Genomic DNA, 15,869 nt, shown 5'->3' with positions numbered 1-15,869 from the left:
ATATATATATATATATATATATATATGTGTGTGTGTGTGTACTTTTTTTTGAGATGGAGTCCTGTTCTGTCACCCAGACTAGAGTGCAGTGGCGCAGTCTCGACTCACTACAGCCTCTGCCTTCTAGTTCAAGTGATTCTCCTGCCTCAGCCTCCTGAGTACCTGAGACTACAGGCACATGCCACCATGCTCAGCTAATTTTTGTATTTTTCGTAGAGCTGGGGTTTTGTCATGTTGGCCAGATTGGTCTTGAACTCCTGACCTCAGGTGATTCTCCCACCTCAGCCTCCCAAAGTGTTGGTATTACAGGCGTGAGCCACCAAGCCTGGCCTTTTATGTTTTTCTCCTTTTCTTTTCTTTTCTTTTCTTTTCTCTTCTCTTCTTTCTTTCTTTCTTTCTTTCTTTCTTTCTTTCTTTCTTTGAGTCTCACTCTGTCACCCAGGCTGGAGTGCAATGGAGCAATCTCGACTCACTGCAACCTCTGCCTCCTGGGTTCAAGTGATTCTCCTGGCTCAGCCTCCCAAATAGCTGGGACTACAGGTGTGTGCCACCACGCCCGACTAATTTTTTGTGTTTTTTTAAGTAGAGATGGGGTTTCACCATGTTAGCCAGGATGATCTCAACCTGCTGACATCGTGATCTGCCTGCCTCTGCCTCCCAAAGTGCTGGGATTACAGGCATGAACCACCATGCCTGGCCCCTTTTATGTTTTTAATCACAAAATCTGATGACTATGATTACTACTTACTTTGGATTTACAGGTTCTTTTTTTTTCACTTCTGTTTTATTGGGAGGGTTACCAATCTCATTTCGGATTGTGGTGGAATACAGACAGGTAAAAGTGGAGTGATCACCAGCCCCAACTATCCAAATGCTTACAACAGCCTGACCCACTGCTTTGGGCTGTTGGAAGCCCCACAAGAGTACACCATCACTGAGTAAAAATGACTCGGTGAAATGACTCTGAGACCATAGAACCACAATAGCCTGTCTTGCATGGAAATGGAGCTCTTTTAGTAAGCGAGTGATTAGAGAAGGCTTTGATTCTACAATGAGGTCACTGGTTTTCCCTAACATTCTCTCACTAGAGCACATACATTGGCATCTATAATTAATAAAGAGTGAAATCTCTTTTTTAAGCATAGGGAAAGATATATATATAGAAGATAATTCTACATCTTAGAGAAAAGTATATTCATTTTCTTAATATGAGTTGCCATCCCAAACTAGGAAAATGTCTTTTCTCAAAATTTCCAAGAGAACCTTCAGCAAGGAAAATGAGTAGAGGGGAAGGGAGAATTAAATAAGAGACAAAAATACGAAATTATAAAAATTAAAGCAAAAGGATTTGTAGGGCCCTATCTAAGTCGAGGTTGATAAAAGCCAACTTACAACTCATTTCTTTTTTCTCCTGAAGCTCACATTTAGTGACTTTGATATTGAACACCATACAACTTGTGCTTGGGACTCTATCACTGTCAAAAATGGTGGGTCCTCTGAATCACCCATCATAGGACAGTACTGTCAAACCCCAGGACAATAGAGTCAGGTTCCAATTAGCTGATCCTGACTTTTAACTCAGATCATTCATTGCAAGGTGGTGGATATTATGCTACATGGAACACACCAACTTTAGGTAAAAGAAATGTTTTCTGCATTTGCCTTTTTTATTGATGTATATTATAAATTTATTAATGAATTCATAATATGTATATTTCATACCTACTTTACATCAGGCTTAATTCTAAATATTTGCCCATGTCATCTCATGAAGCAACCCTGGTGGGATAACACAGTATAATACATGGCATCTCTATTTTTCATGGGCAGAGACTGAGGATGCATGGGTTGATCATCTGCCCAGATATGCAGCTGATAGTTGGTCAAGTCAGGATTTGAATAAAGGCAGTTGAGTCCAGAAACTTTGATCTCAGCACTTCATGATGGTGCCTTCACAGGCAAAAGGGCATGGCACAACCTGGGAATCTCAAGTAACAGAAATGTGAGTTGGAATCACAAGTACTTGAAAATATTTGGAGCCTAGTAGCAGAATGCTGAGTGGTGAGCTGAGGGGAGGAAAATAAGTCCACAATATAAAATCCTTGGTTTATATGTTATTAGCAATGGGAAGCTATTGAATAGTTTTGAAAAGAAAGGTAACAAGATGAGATTTGTGATTTAGAAAAAATGCTGTAGTAAATGGGGACTGAGTTAAAATATGACAGATTTCATTTTAAAAGAATAGTTTTGGTGCATAGGAAGTAAAAACATTGTGAAAATTCTCAGAAAATATAAGGACTTGTATCAGATACTTTATTTGGGATTTCTGTAAATCTCGAATATCACACAAGACAATTCTTTATGGTAGAGTCACAGTTATTATGAAACTCTTTGTAGACTGAGTCAGACTTTCCCTCATTAAAAACCACTGGCTGTTGTTGAAGTCAGAAGGGAGTTTTAGGTGAATCCCTAATTTTCCAAGGGTTTCACAGCAAAAGATTCAGATAATGCCTCTTTAATTTAACTTCATTTTATTTTGAGTTCATATTTTTCTTTGTCATCTCTTAAGTACATGTTTGAACAGTATGAAAATTCTAGATTTTTCTTCCTTTTAATCCATGTAATTAATTTTGATCCATCAGTCAGTTTCAATATGAATGAGCCACATTGCTTGATAAAAGAATTTCCCCAACTCAAAATCACTTTCTCTAGTCTAGTTAAAGTTGCAAATACAGTAGAGTTATATTCTCATGCGTTAATGGCAATAAAATACAGAACTTAGCATTGCCAGGTTACATATACTACACAGCCTCAAAGAGAATAAAAATACAGCTATTGTTTGAAGACAGGATGGAAATCTATCCTTTTTATGGAAAGGATTAGTGGTCTCAGTTGAGTTCAATATCATTGTAACACAACTGTAACAGCTGAAATTTTCTCTCAATTTAACTCACCTTTGCATTTATGGAAAGAGCTTGCTGTGCACTTGCCTGGAAGATGATCACTTGTGAAAAATGATGAACTGAAATCTTACATTTAGAAATGTTCCTTCTGTAGCATTCTTGAGTTTCCAAAATTACTTTCCTTGCAGATTGATGGCTTTTTACATGGCAATATTTCAGGTTGTGGTGGAATATTTCATTCTGATAATGGTACAATAAGATCCCCTCACTGATCTCAGAATTTTCCCAAAAACAGCAGATGTTTCTGTACAGTCATTACTAACAAAAGTAAACACTTGGAGATCTGCTTTGACAACAACTTCCTAATCCCCAGCGGTGATGGACAATGTCAGAATAGCTTCATGAAGGTTAGTACACTTATTCATTTAATTGCAGCCAAGTTGGCTTTGTGAACGTTAGTGCTTAAGCTAGAAATGATTAATTGTCTCTCAAAGTAAGAAAATTTTGCCACCTGGATTCCTTGGATGAAAAGTGTGAAAGTGAGAAACCTTGACTGTTAGGAGTCAGAATTTTTTTTCTTTCTTACTTTTCTAATAGATCCTAAAGGGAAAATGCCCTTTATAATGTAGGGCACTACCACAGGCAAAATTTAAAGCATGCCACAAAAGTTATGGAATGCTGAAGAAGCAGATAATGCCAGCCCACACCTTGGGCCTTAAGAGCCCACAGGCTGAAAAGACCATGAGAAACCCATGTAAAAAATGATGGAAATGAGGCATCAGGAGATCAACGTTCCTTCTCTAAAGTTATAAATACTGCTCATGTGGCATTGGTTTGTCATTTTCCACTGACTTGTGACTATGATGACTGTCTTAGAAATTCATTTCATCTGTGCTATTTTGCATCTTCCAAGTTATAGCTCTAAAAGGTTGTGACTTATAGAGAAAGAGTGTCTTATTTCCACTGTGCCTTTCTAGTAGAAATAACACGGGTCATGTTAGCCCCCTCATTCATATCTCTCATACTTACCACCTCTATATTCTTCTCTAAGCTAATTAAACAATTGGCCTTTAAGTTATTCAACTGAAAAATGAAGAGGATGATTCCTTCGTTAGTAGGGCTGTTTTAAGCATTGGAGGTAATACAATGTAATAACATAGGTAGCGCTAAGTAAGTATTGGAATAAAAAATCTTGATGAGTTGAAGTGGCTTTTATTGTCAGTGTTCTAACTTCATATCATCTCTCAAATGATGTTTTATATCTCATTGATCCATGCTTACTGTTTAAATGAAAATCTCATATGTATGTAACGTAAGTATATAATAAAACACATTTAATATACCCTTTCCTTAATTGCTTTTTCCATGAAATAAATGAACTCTCTTCTCATGAAATGAATCAATATTAACTATTCAGATTTAAGTAAAGCTTTCAAGTGCTCCGGTTGTAAAACTGGAATGTGGAAAATGGCCTAGGCTCATTCCTCCTGTGGATTGAATGGTGGTCCCTCTGACAATATTGGGAAAGCCCAATACTGCTGCTGAGTGGGATGGATTAGGAACCCTGCCAAAAATAAATGGCCATGGGAAGCACTCGTCTTCTCCTCCTGGGCCTGACATGCTTGTTTCTCCCAAGAGATGCTGTGTGGGTGGGCAGAACCAGTAAAGGGACCCAGCTTCTGATTAGGGACCCAACATCTGATTTATCTCACTGTTGACATCACTTGATTCTTTTCACTTTCAAGTTGTGATGCTCTTGATTCCTGATATGATGTGTTCTTTCTTATTGTTCTTTCTGCAGAGCAAGCAGCCTCTGCAGGAAGCCACTGAACACCTGTAAACCTGAGATTCACTTCACTCACCCAGAAACACCAGGGCAGGTGGGACTGGAAAAAAGGGTCCCAGTCACAGAAAGTGGCCCAGAAACCTCTTTGTTCCCACAAGCAAGACATGCTCCTCTTCCACCCAGAGACATTGGGGTACCCAGGGGGCATTGGTAGGGAAAATTACTATACACTTTACCTCCAATTGAGAAACACACAGAGCCCCTCAGGTAGCACTAGCAAGAACTAGTGAGAGCACCAAGAACTAGTGGTAGCACCATGTCAACCAAGCAGACCAAAATTCCACCATACAGATTCTGAATATTGAAGAGCCACTGGAACCTTAGCTCACAAAATATGCAAGGCCACATGGTAAACATAAACAGGGTGACTGCCTACTCAATTAAACGATTTAAATAAGACACAAAGTGTCCTAACATAATAAATAACATGTCCAGGATACAATCAGAAAGAACACGTCATATCAGGAATCAAGAACTTCACAACTTGAAAGAGAAAAGAATCAAGTGATGTCAACAGTGAGACAAATCAGATGTTGGAATATATGCCCAGGATGTTGAAGTAGCTTCCATAAATGTGCTTCAACAATTACTGATGAGTTCTCTTGAAACAAATAGAAAATATCAGCAAAGAAATAGTCGTTATAATAAAGAATTAAATAGCAATTATAGAACTGAAAAATACAATAACAGAAATAAAGAACATACTGAATAGGCTTAATGGTAGCATGGAGATGACAGAGAATAGAATAAATGAACTTGAGGATAGAACAATATAATTCACCCAATCTGTACAACAAAGAGAAAATAACTGAAAAAAACAACCAAACTAGATCAACACAGACTTAAGGACTCATGAACAATAACAAAATATTCAACATTCTCTCAAAGGGAAAGAAGAGAGTGCAACTGAAAGAGCGGTCAAAGAACTAGTGGCTGTAAACGTTCCCAAATTTCGCAAAAGAAACACACCTATAGGTTCAAGAAGCTGAGTGAACCTAAACCAAGATAAACACAAAGAAATTTAAATTCAGATACATCATAATTAAACTTCTGAACACTGAAGACAAACAAAAAGTCTTGAAAACAGTCAGAGGTAATTGGGACATTATGTAGAGAGGAAGACCAGTTTCAATAAAAGCAGATTTCTCATCTGAAACCATGGAGGCCCTAAGAAATTGACACTATATTCTTCAAGTGCTGAAACAAAGGAATTGTCAATCATAAATGTTATATTTGGAGACTATCTTTCAGGAGTAAAGAGGAAATAAAATCTTCTCATATGAAGGAAAACTAAACAAAATTATCACTAGGAGACCTACCATTAAGGATGGTCAAACAGAAGTTCTTCAAACAAAAATGAAATTATTAAAGAATCTTGGAGCATGAGAAAAGAAAAGGAATGTGGAAAAGCAAAATATGTATACATACAACAGAATATCCTTTTCCTCATAAAGCTTATGAATCATGTTTAATAAAAGAAGAAATTATAATGCCCTCTGATAGTTAATATAATGTTATGGAAAAGTTGAAAGGGGACCTAAAGGAAAATCACGTTTCCACAAGTGGTCAGATGTAGACGCTGGTAGACTGCTATAATCACATAGGCATTTTGTCACACCCAGAACAATCACTATCAAAACTGTGTGAAGAGATGTACAGAAAAATGCTAATATCAATCAAAATGGAATCCTCAAGAAGTCAAGAAAAGAGAAATAGAAGACCAAAAAGCAGATAAAGTAAATAAAAAACAAATAATAAAATGTAGGCATAGCACTGATACACACACACACACACACACACACACACACACACACACACATACACACACACACATGTATATCACTATTTTAATTGCAAATAGTTTAGTTAGATCAATCACAATACAGGTTATCAAACCAAGACATGACCTAAGTGGTAATAAAGTGACTTCAAATTCAACCACATAGGTACATGAAAAGTAAAAGGATGGGAAAGGATGCCATGCAAAGATTAACCAAAACAATCAAGAGTGGGTATATTTATGTCAGATGAAGTAGACTTTAGAGTACAGAAAATTACAACAGAAAAAGAGGAATCTTACGTAATGACAAAAGGATCAATCCACCAGGAAGACATAATGATCCTAAATGTGTAAGCACCAAACAACAGAGCCACAAAATACATAAAGCAGTAACTGATAGAGCTAAGAAGAGAAGTAGACAAATTTTCAGTTATAGCCAAGGACTTCAACACTCTCCTCTCAGTGATTGATAGAACAACTAGACACATAATCAACAAGGATATAGAAGAACTCTACAAAACCATCAAGCAATAGGATCTGATATATATATCTGATATATCACATATATATCACACATATATACATATATATATATATATGTATAAAATACACCACACAGCAGCATCAGAATACACATTGTTTTAGAAACCCTGGTAACATTCCAAGGTAGATCATATCCTGAGACAACAAAAAACCTCAACCAAGTCAAGGAATTGAAATACAGAGTGTGTTCTTTGACTATGTTAAAACTGAACTAAAAAACAATAACAGAAGGAATGTCTTGTTAAGCACGGAGCTGAGCTGGAGAGAACTGAACTGCCAAGGGTTGGAGTAGCTGATTAAAACAACAGGCCAAAATGTAAGTAACAGTCATTCCTTTCATCATTTTCTGCTGTGGTATAGGAGGCCAAACAGGAGAAAGCTCTGTCTCCCTCAATCATCCATTCTTTCCCATGGGAAGCACCTTGTAAGGGTCAGGTGGATCAGCGTAGATGTAGGGATGGTCTCATTGCCAGGTAAGCCCCAAACAAATATGTGCAGAATCTGGGTGCTAAAAATAATAAAATGCTGACATAGACCTAAATGAAAGAGACAATTATATTTATGAATTGGAAGACTCAACATAGTGAAGATGTCCCTTCTCCCCAAAATGATGGATAGGTTTAATGCAATTCCTATCAAAATCTCTGCAAAGTCTTTTGTAGTCATAGACAACTTTTTCCACAACTTATATGGAAGGCACAGACCCTTCAATGGCTAAAAGAATCTTGGAAAGGAAGAATAAAATGGGAGGAAGAATTCTACCTTACTATTTACCTAGGCTCACTTATCTTAGTTACAGTAATCAAGACAGTGTGGTATTGGCTGAAAACCCAGATCAAAATATAGAACCTAGAAATACACTCACACAAATATGCTCAATTGATTTTTGACAAAGGTGCAAAAACATTCCAATGTAGGAAGAAAAGTCTTTTCAACTAATGATGCTAGAGCAATTGGACATCCACAGACAAAAACTACGAATCTCAAACTGAACCTCACATTTTGTACAAAACCTTACTTAAAGTAGATGATAGACTGAAAAGTAAAATTTGTATAAAACTTTTAGAGAAAAAAGTAGCAGATGTCTTTAGGACCTGGAGATGGGGAAAGAGGTCTTAAATGAAACAGCAAAAGAATGATTCATAAGAAAAGAAAGTGATACATTTTACCTCATTTAAATTAAAAAATATTTTGCCTATGTGAAATATTTTGTCCTGTCTGTAACTGGTCCATTCATTTTCTTCACATAGACAATGTACTATCTAGAATATATAAAGAACTCTCAAAACCCAAGAGTAAAATACAAACAATCCAATTAGAATATGGGCAAAAGACATGGACAGATATTCCACCAAAGAGACTATACAAAAGATAAATACCAGAAAAGATGTTCAACATCATTAACTTCTGGAGAAGTGTGAATTAAAACCACATTGAGATTATCACTACACATCTATTGGAAGACCAAAATAAAAAACAATGACAACACCAAGTGCTGGCAAGGATGTGGAGAAACAGTATCACTTATCTGTTGCTAGTAGAAATGTAAAATAGTTCAGCCACTCTGAAAAATACTTTGTCAGTTTCTTATTTAAACAAAAACAAAAACAAAACAAAACAAAAAACACCTGTCAAAGCACTTACTGTAATATTTACCAGTTGTACTCTTGGACATTTATCCCAGAGAAATGAAAACCATGTTTACACAAAAAAACTTGTGTACAGATCTATATAAATAGCACCTTTATTTGTAATAGTTGAAGTTAGCACTAACGCCTTTCAACGTGAATGGTTAAACAAATTGTGGTACTTGCTTACCATGGAATGTAACTCCCTAATAAAAACAAACTATTCACAGACTAACAATTTGGACAAATCGCCAGGGGATTATGCCAGTGAAAAAAGGCAATCCCCAAAGGTTACATACTCTGCTGTTCCATTTATATAATATTTTGAAATGATAGTGTTTTAGAAATGGAAAACAGAGAGCCAGAGGTTAGAAAGAAAGCAATGTAGGAGTAAATTGTGTGTGGTTATAAATAACAAGAGGAATTTAGGGATCTTTGTGGTGTTGGAATTTCATTATCTTGAATGCAATTGTGTAAAACGTGTATATAACTTAATACACACACACACACACACGAGTTCAAGTAAAACTAGGAAATTGAGTAAGATTGGTGAGTTATATCAATGTCAGTAAAATGGTTGTGATAATAAACTACAGTTTTGCAAGATTTCAATGTTGGGGGAATCCAGAAATGTGTATTATATCTTACAAATATATGTGAATCTGCAATTATATCAGTAAACATTTGTTTAAAAAAATATTTGAATGATAAATATTACCTACAACCTGACTAAATTGTATAGAACACTAAGAAAATTGAGAAAGTTTTTGTCCTGATGACAACTGAGTAACAATTGTAGGTTCAATATAGTTTTGGCGAGTCCTCTGTTATATAGCCAATGAAATGAGTTCTTCATAGGCAAGGCAGAAATGAATATTGAATAGCTCTTTACCATCATCATCACCATTATCACTATTGTTCTTGGGCCAAAAGGTAGAGATATCAGATCTACAATTAAGGAATTCAGAAAAATAAGCACTTAAGCATTCTTGGATTCCTTCATTAAAGAACGTGAGGCTCTTCATTACGTTTTAGCCTTTCTTACTTTGTCTGTTTAGTAATGTTTGTAAAAAAAATATAGTATATGGGCCAGGCATGGTGGCTTATGCCTGTACTCCCAGCACTTTGGGAGGCCAAGGCGAGCAGATCACTTGAGTCCAGGAAGGGCAACATGGTAAATGCCCATCTCTAAAAAAAAAAATACAAAAGAACTAGCCAGGCATGGTGGCACGCACCTGTAGTCCCAGCTACTTGGGAGACTGAGGTGGGAAGGTCACCTGAGTCCAGAAGGTCAAGACTGCAGTGAGCTGTGATCATGCCACTGCACTCCAGCCTGAGTGAGACGTGTCTCAAAGTATATATATATATGTATTGTATATATATATATTGTATATATTATACACGCACACACACCAGATTATCCTCTTAAAAATTATGGTTTATAATTTTAATGAAATGTGGATAGAAAAAACTGCATATACTAGTTTTCTCTCGGATAGTTGATTAGGGGAGAAATCTAATTAGAGGTCATTAAGTAAAATTGAGGAATGTGATGTGCATTTTTTTTTCTGACATTTTTATTGATCCTAGGCATTTGGCAGAATATCTGCACTTTTGTTCTCAGTAGGTCCAGTGCCAGGCACATCCCTTATCTAAAAAAATGGAAAATATAATTTGTCTTCAGTAGGGTAACTAACAGTTGGATACCAAGTGCTTAAAAATCAGTTGAAATGATATTACTTTAAAGAGCTGAAAATTATTAAACCAATGCTATAAATCAGTGCTATTTCACACTTCTTTCTATGAATTGATTTCTCAATAGAAATGTTTTAATGACTTGATGTTTTATTGCTCAAGGTGAAGAATATTCTTGAAAAGACATATTTGGAATAAGTAATTTTGTATCATTCCATGTGAAGAAAATGTTGAATAGTCAAGTAAGATTAATACACATCCGATTACATCCTTGATTGAGATGATTCTCTGTTGGGAAGGAGGTTGTCCTGTGCACTGTAGGATGTTTAGCAATATTCCTGGCCCCTACCCACTAGATACTATCCACCACACCAAGTGTGACAATAGAAAAATGCCTCCAAACCTTGCCAAAGTTCCTAAAATTGCTCCTAGTTGAGACCCCTGAACTAGGAGGATCTTACCTGGTTAATATGTTTAATGTTTTTTTCCCCATGTTATGTATATTCATTACCTAGTATGCATACTTTCTTTGAGTGACTCAACATTGTAGATACCACGATCTCTCACCTGAACTAGGGAAAAACCTACTTGACTGTTTTCTGGCATCCTTTCTGGCTCCTATTCTCCGAATTTTAATGTTTTCCAAAAACCAAGCTTCCTGGTGGCTCCTTGCTGTATTCAGGACAGTGGCCCGAGTCTCTAATGTGTCCTGCAGCCCCCTCTGCAGACTTCCTTACCCCTTCCTCTTTGGTTTTCTCTCTGTGTTCTGAAGTAGCCATGGCCCTTCCTGCCATCGGGGTTCCTTCGGGGCAGGCTCACCTCTCCCAGTTAGGTGAAGCCACCAACTATATATTCTCAACAGCTCCATCACAATGCCTTGTTTATAGCTGGAATTTTCCATGTAAATTTATGATTCTGTGATTAATGTCTGTATTTCCCCTGGAGTGATAAGAATTGGTTTGATTTGGAATTTTGGTGCTCATCATTTATTTCCCAGCAACTGTTTTTTGCATGAGTATATACATTCGGTCATTTGAGGAGGCCAGACCAATTAAGTGACAGCCCAGGTCTACTTGGGAGTTGCCAACCCAGTCTTTGGTGAATAGCACACACTGACTGGATGTCAGCCTTTCATCAAAATGGACCTTACAATTCAACATAGCCAAGAAGTGTTCTGATATATTCCGGTTCGGGCTGATTATACGTATACTTGGAATTCATGCCCACTTTCTTCATGTGTCGTTATGTGCCTCTTGCTTGGTGACGTTGTCCAGCTGCGACTACAATTTGCTATCCTCCCAGGAGCAGGGCTGAGTGCCAGCAAACCCACCTGGCTGCTCCAGCTCCATCAGCACCAGTGTACTGTACACTGTTTCTAACTACTGTACACTGTTAGATTAGTGGGAAATGTAACAGTTTTCAAGTTAGAGAATCAATGGCGTGCTGGTCTATTGTATTATTTCCTCTAATTCCTTTCCTCAAACTTTTCCCTAAACAGTGGTTTACAATGAGTGGCTACTTGATTTAATTCAACCAACAGGCACACGCCTGTTTAAGGCGAAAGAGTATTCCATTGTGTATATCTACCACATTTTCTTTATCCCTTCATTCATTGATGGACACTCAGGTTTATTCCATATCTTGGCCATTATGAATCATGCTGCAATGAACATGAGAGTACAGCTATCCTTTAACACACTGATTTGATTTTCTTTAGATCTGTGCCCAGAAGTGAAATTTTGGGATCAGTGTTTTGGGAAACTGCCACGCATTTTTCCATAGTGGCTGCACTAATTTATATTCCCATCAAGAGTGTACAAGGAAGAGTTTCCTTTTCTCCACATCTTTGTCAAAACTTATCTCTTGTCTTTTGATGATAGCCATGGAAGACAAGTTCACTCTTAAGTGAACTCTACTTGATTCTTCAGAAATGAATGAGGAGTAAGTAGAGGCAGAAGTCTAAAAATCATCATTTAAAGAGAATATTGAAAACGTGTTACAGAGTAGATTTAATGTAAACATGATTAAAATTTCATCCAATTTTTAAAGAACACAAGTATTATTCTATGTATTCCATCCAGAAGTAAAAAAAAAATAGTGAAAGAACTTTAAGAACACAAGCATTGTATAAATTGCTTAAAGAAAATAAGTCTGAACGGTTTCATGTTAACATAGCTTTTAATTTATTCACTTGTGTTTAAAGTTTATACACATACATACACATACACACACCCACATTCATGCACTCACTATTAACCAAACCAGTGAGAGAAACTGTCTTGTTGAGTCAACATAGGTGTTTGACAAATATTGAATGAGTGAGTGAATTAATAAAATTAATATATGTGCTCTGCTTTTATTAAATATTACCATGGGGTGTTCTTTCATCTGCTTCCTCTCAGTCATCTTCATCTTCTCAGTCCTGACTCCCTAGTGCCTGAGTTCCTGGCCACAAGCGCCCCTCTGTGCTCATTCTCCCGCTCTAGGGAATGGCCTGTTGGCAGATGGAACAGTGGAGATGCTGATTTGCGCTGGGCTTTGACTGACAATAGAGACAACTTGATGTTTAATGGATGCTATGACATGGTGGAAAGGAAATCTTTTCAAATAGATGGATATTTTCAACCACTTATAATCATATTTTTTTTTTTTTTTTACAAATCAGCTTTCTATTTCTAAACCACAGTTTATCTGCAAATTTGTCAAGCTACCTCAGTATATTCGAAATTTCTTACTCTTGGGTTAGTCTCTGATGGCAGTGAAAAGTTACACTTTGAAAAACGTTTTATAGTATTCAACGTTCAGGAAATGTATGGTTTATAAAATAAAATGACATGTCAGAACTCATAAATGAATAAATTTAACAAAGCCTTTCTCACTTAATCCTTTTTCCTATGACTCACCATCTTTTCCCACATCTCTGCAGTTGTAATTTTTGGCATATGTGTTTGCTTAAAACAATGCTAAGTATAAAGTAAAGTATGTCACTCTGAAAATGGAATATAAAGTAAAATATCATATTTTCAGCATTTGCTAGCACAAAATCCCAGTACCATAAAAAGATGCCCATGATATATGAAGGCTTGAGGGAGGGTAAAATAGTATAAGATGATCCAATTTTCTTTTTAAAATAAGATGATGTGTGTGAATAATATCTATAAGGCTTTAAGATTTAACCAGTACTTTAAGAGTTGTCACCACTGTGTGATAGATTTATAGGAGTTGCTTATTTTCTTCCTTATAGATTTTATATTATTTTTATATTTGAGGATAATTATTTTAATAGCAGGGGGAAAACCTGTGGCTTGGATTTTGTGTTTGTACTCATTAAGTTAAATAAACATGTGCACCTCACAAGACCATATCATTCAGACTAAGAAAGGAGACTCTAGGCTGGGCACAGTGACTCACGACTATAATCCCAGCACTTTGGGGGGCCAAGATGGGCGGATCACAAGGTCAAGAGATCAAGACCATCCTGGCTAACACAGAGAAATCCCGTCTCTACTAAAAATACAAAAAATTAGCCCAGCATGATGGTGGGCACCTATAGTCCCAGCTACTCTGGAGGTTGAGGCAGGAGAATGACATCAACCCAGGAGGCAGAGCTTACAGTGAGCCGAGTTGCACCACTGCACTCCAGCCTGGGCGACAGAGTAAGACTCTGTCTCAAAAGAAAAAATAAAGCACTGCTGATACCAGTGGTATATGTATTATCATAAAGGACTCTATACTGACCTCAGACAGCTCCCTGAGCTCAGTTGACCAAGTGGGATAAAGGGGAACAACCCTGGAATATCTCAGTGTAGGAGAGGGGAAGTGAGCACAGCATTCAGGATGAATCGTAATGCCAGGTCAACCACTTACTGCTATTCATGTGACTTTGTGCAAATTACTTCACTGTTATTTCAAATAATTACTTATATATATAGCACTTCACTATATATATTTGTGTGTGTGTCTCTCTCTAATATATATGTATGTATATATGTAAAATAGTAGTTCTGAAAGTCAGATAATGTTAGATTAAGTGATTTCTGCTTCCATTAATGGATTTGCCAATCCTCACCCAGTTGAAGACTGATTATTTTCTAAGACGATATCCTTGTGATAATGCCTTGTGACATTTCCAGTGTTTAAGTGTTCAGCATTTTCAAAGTGCTGCATGAGTAATTTCTGGCTATAGATTCTTTGAATTATGATTATTCCCCAAAAGGGCAACATTAATCAAATCTATTTTATAATTAGATTCTTATCCTTAACCATATCAATGCTGACATTTATTGAATACCATCACCAAACTAGAGATTCGCTAGCTACAGTAAAAGTAACCTTTCCCCAGTCGTTCTAAAATGAGTCTGAGGAATTCATGTGCAATATATTGTGATGAAACTGAGAATTGCTCTCAGGGAAGATCATAGCTTTATTGAAGGAACCTTGGCCTTTCTAGCTGCTATAGGCCCTTGGAACTATTTCTGAGAGACTCTGTTCAAATGGCTAGGCATTTCTGAGCCCAGGATCCCAGCAGAGCCAGTGTTGATTTAGGTGGTGATGAAGGTACTAGATCTGTCGTCTTGGTGGACCATTAGCACAAAACGTCGAATTGGCAAGGAAAAGATGTGCTATCCCAGGCTACAAAATACTGTGAGGAAACACACTTGTCCCTACATTGCGTCTACTAAACATTGACAACTGCTTAGGGAAGGTTTTACTATGAAGGGAAAAATACAGATTATTGAACCACACGCTGCTCTTAGGTTACAAAGGCTCAGTGACCTACTTTACGCTTACCACAAAGTAAGTTGCTCCAAGTTTAATATTGGTCTAAATTTCTCTAACTTTCTCATTATTTTTACATTTCCAATACTAGACATTCCATGAACTACAGATTGTTGATGTTTGTCCTTATTTTTGAATTTGGTGTTATTAAATAAATGCTTATTTTATTTTCCCAAATATTGAACAGTCCAAAATATATTTTGTGTTCTCATTATTCATGTGGCCAACTAGATGCCCTCAATCTGCTAAAAAAAAATTATATATCCAGTTTTCTTACTTCATAGATAAAGCACTTCATGAGGCAAGCTGAAGCAAGTCAGTGCCTTCTAAACCTTGATTATTCTTTCATTAAAATTCGATAGTAACATTAATTTGCCTTGGTGATAATGAGCAATTTAGAATTTCTCAATTAAAAAATTCTACATGCAGTAAACTGTAAACTCAGTTTTTCTCAGATCCAGTAATTCTTGACAAGCATTGGAGGGTGGAGCAGAACTTAGCACATGAGATGGAAGCACCAAAGGGACAAGTGCCTTTGCTCGTTGTCCTCTAGAGATGGCTTCAAAGCCCCAAGAGGAGTGGCCCTAGATTCACACCTAATATTTGCCTAAATTCTCTTTGATTAACTTAAGTCCCAGTTTATGGGTTATACCTAATAGAAAACTTAAACAAGAAAAGTAAAAAAAAAAAAAAAT

This window comes from Rhinopithecus bieti, unplaced genomic scaffold, assembly GCF_001698545.2.
Source record: "Rhinopithecus bieti isolate Rb0 unplaced genomic scaffold, ASM169854v2 scaffold_20310, whole genome shotgun sequence".
In the NCBI taxonomy this organism is placed as follows: domain Eukaryota; kingdom Metazoa; phylum Chordata; class Mammalia; order Primates; family Cercopithecidae; genus Rhinopithecus; species Rhinopithecus bieti.
The sequence above is the reverse complement of the archived record's forward strand: the minus strand, read 5'-3'. Positions refer to the sequence as shown.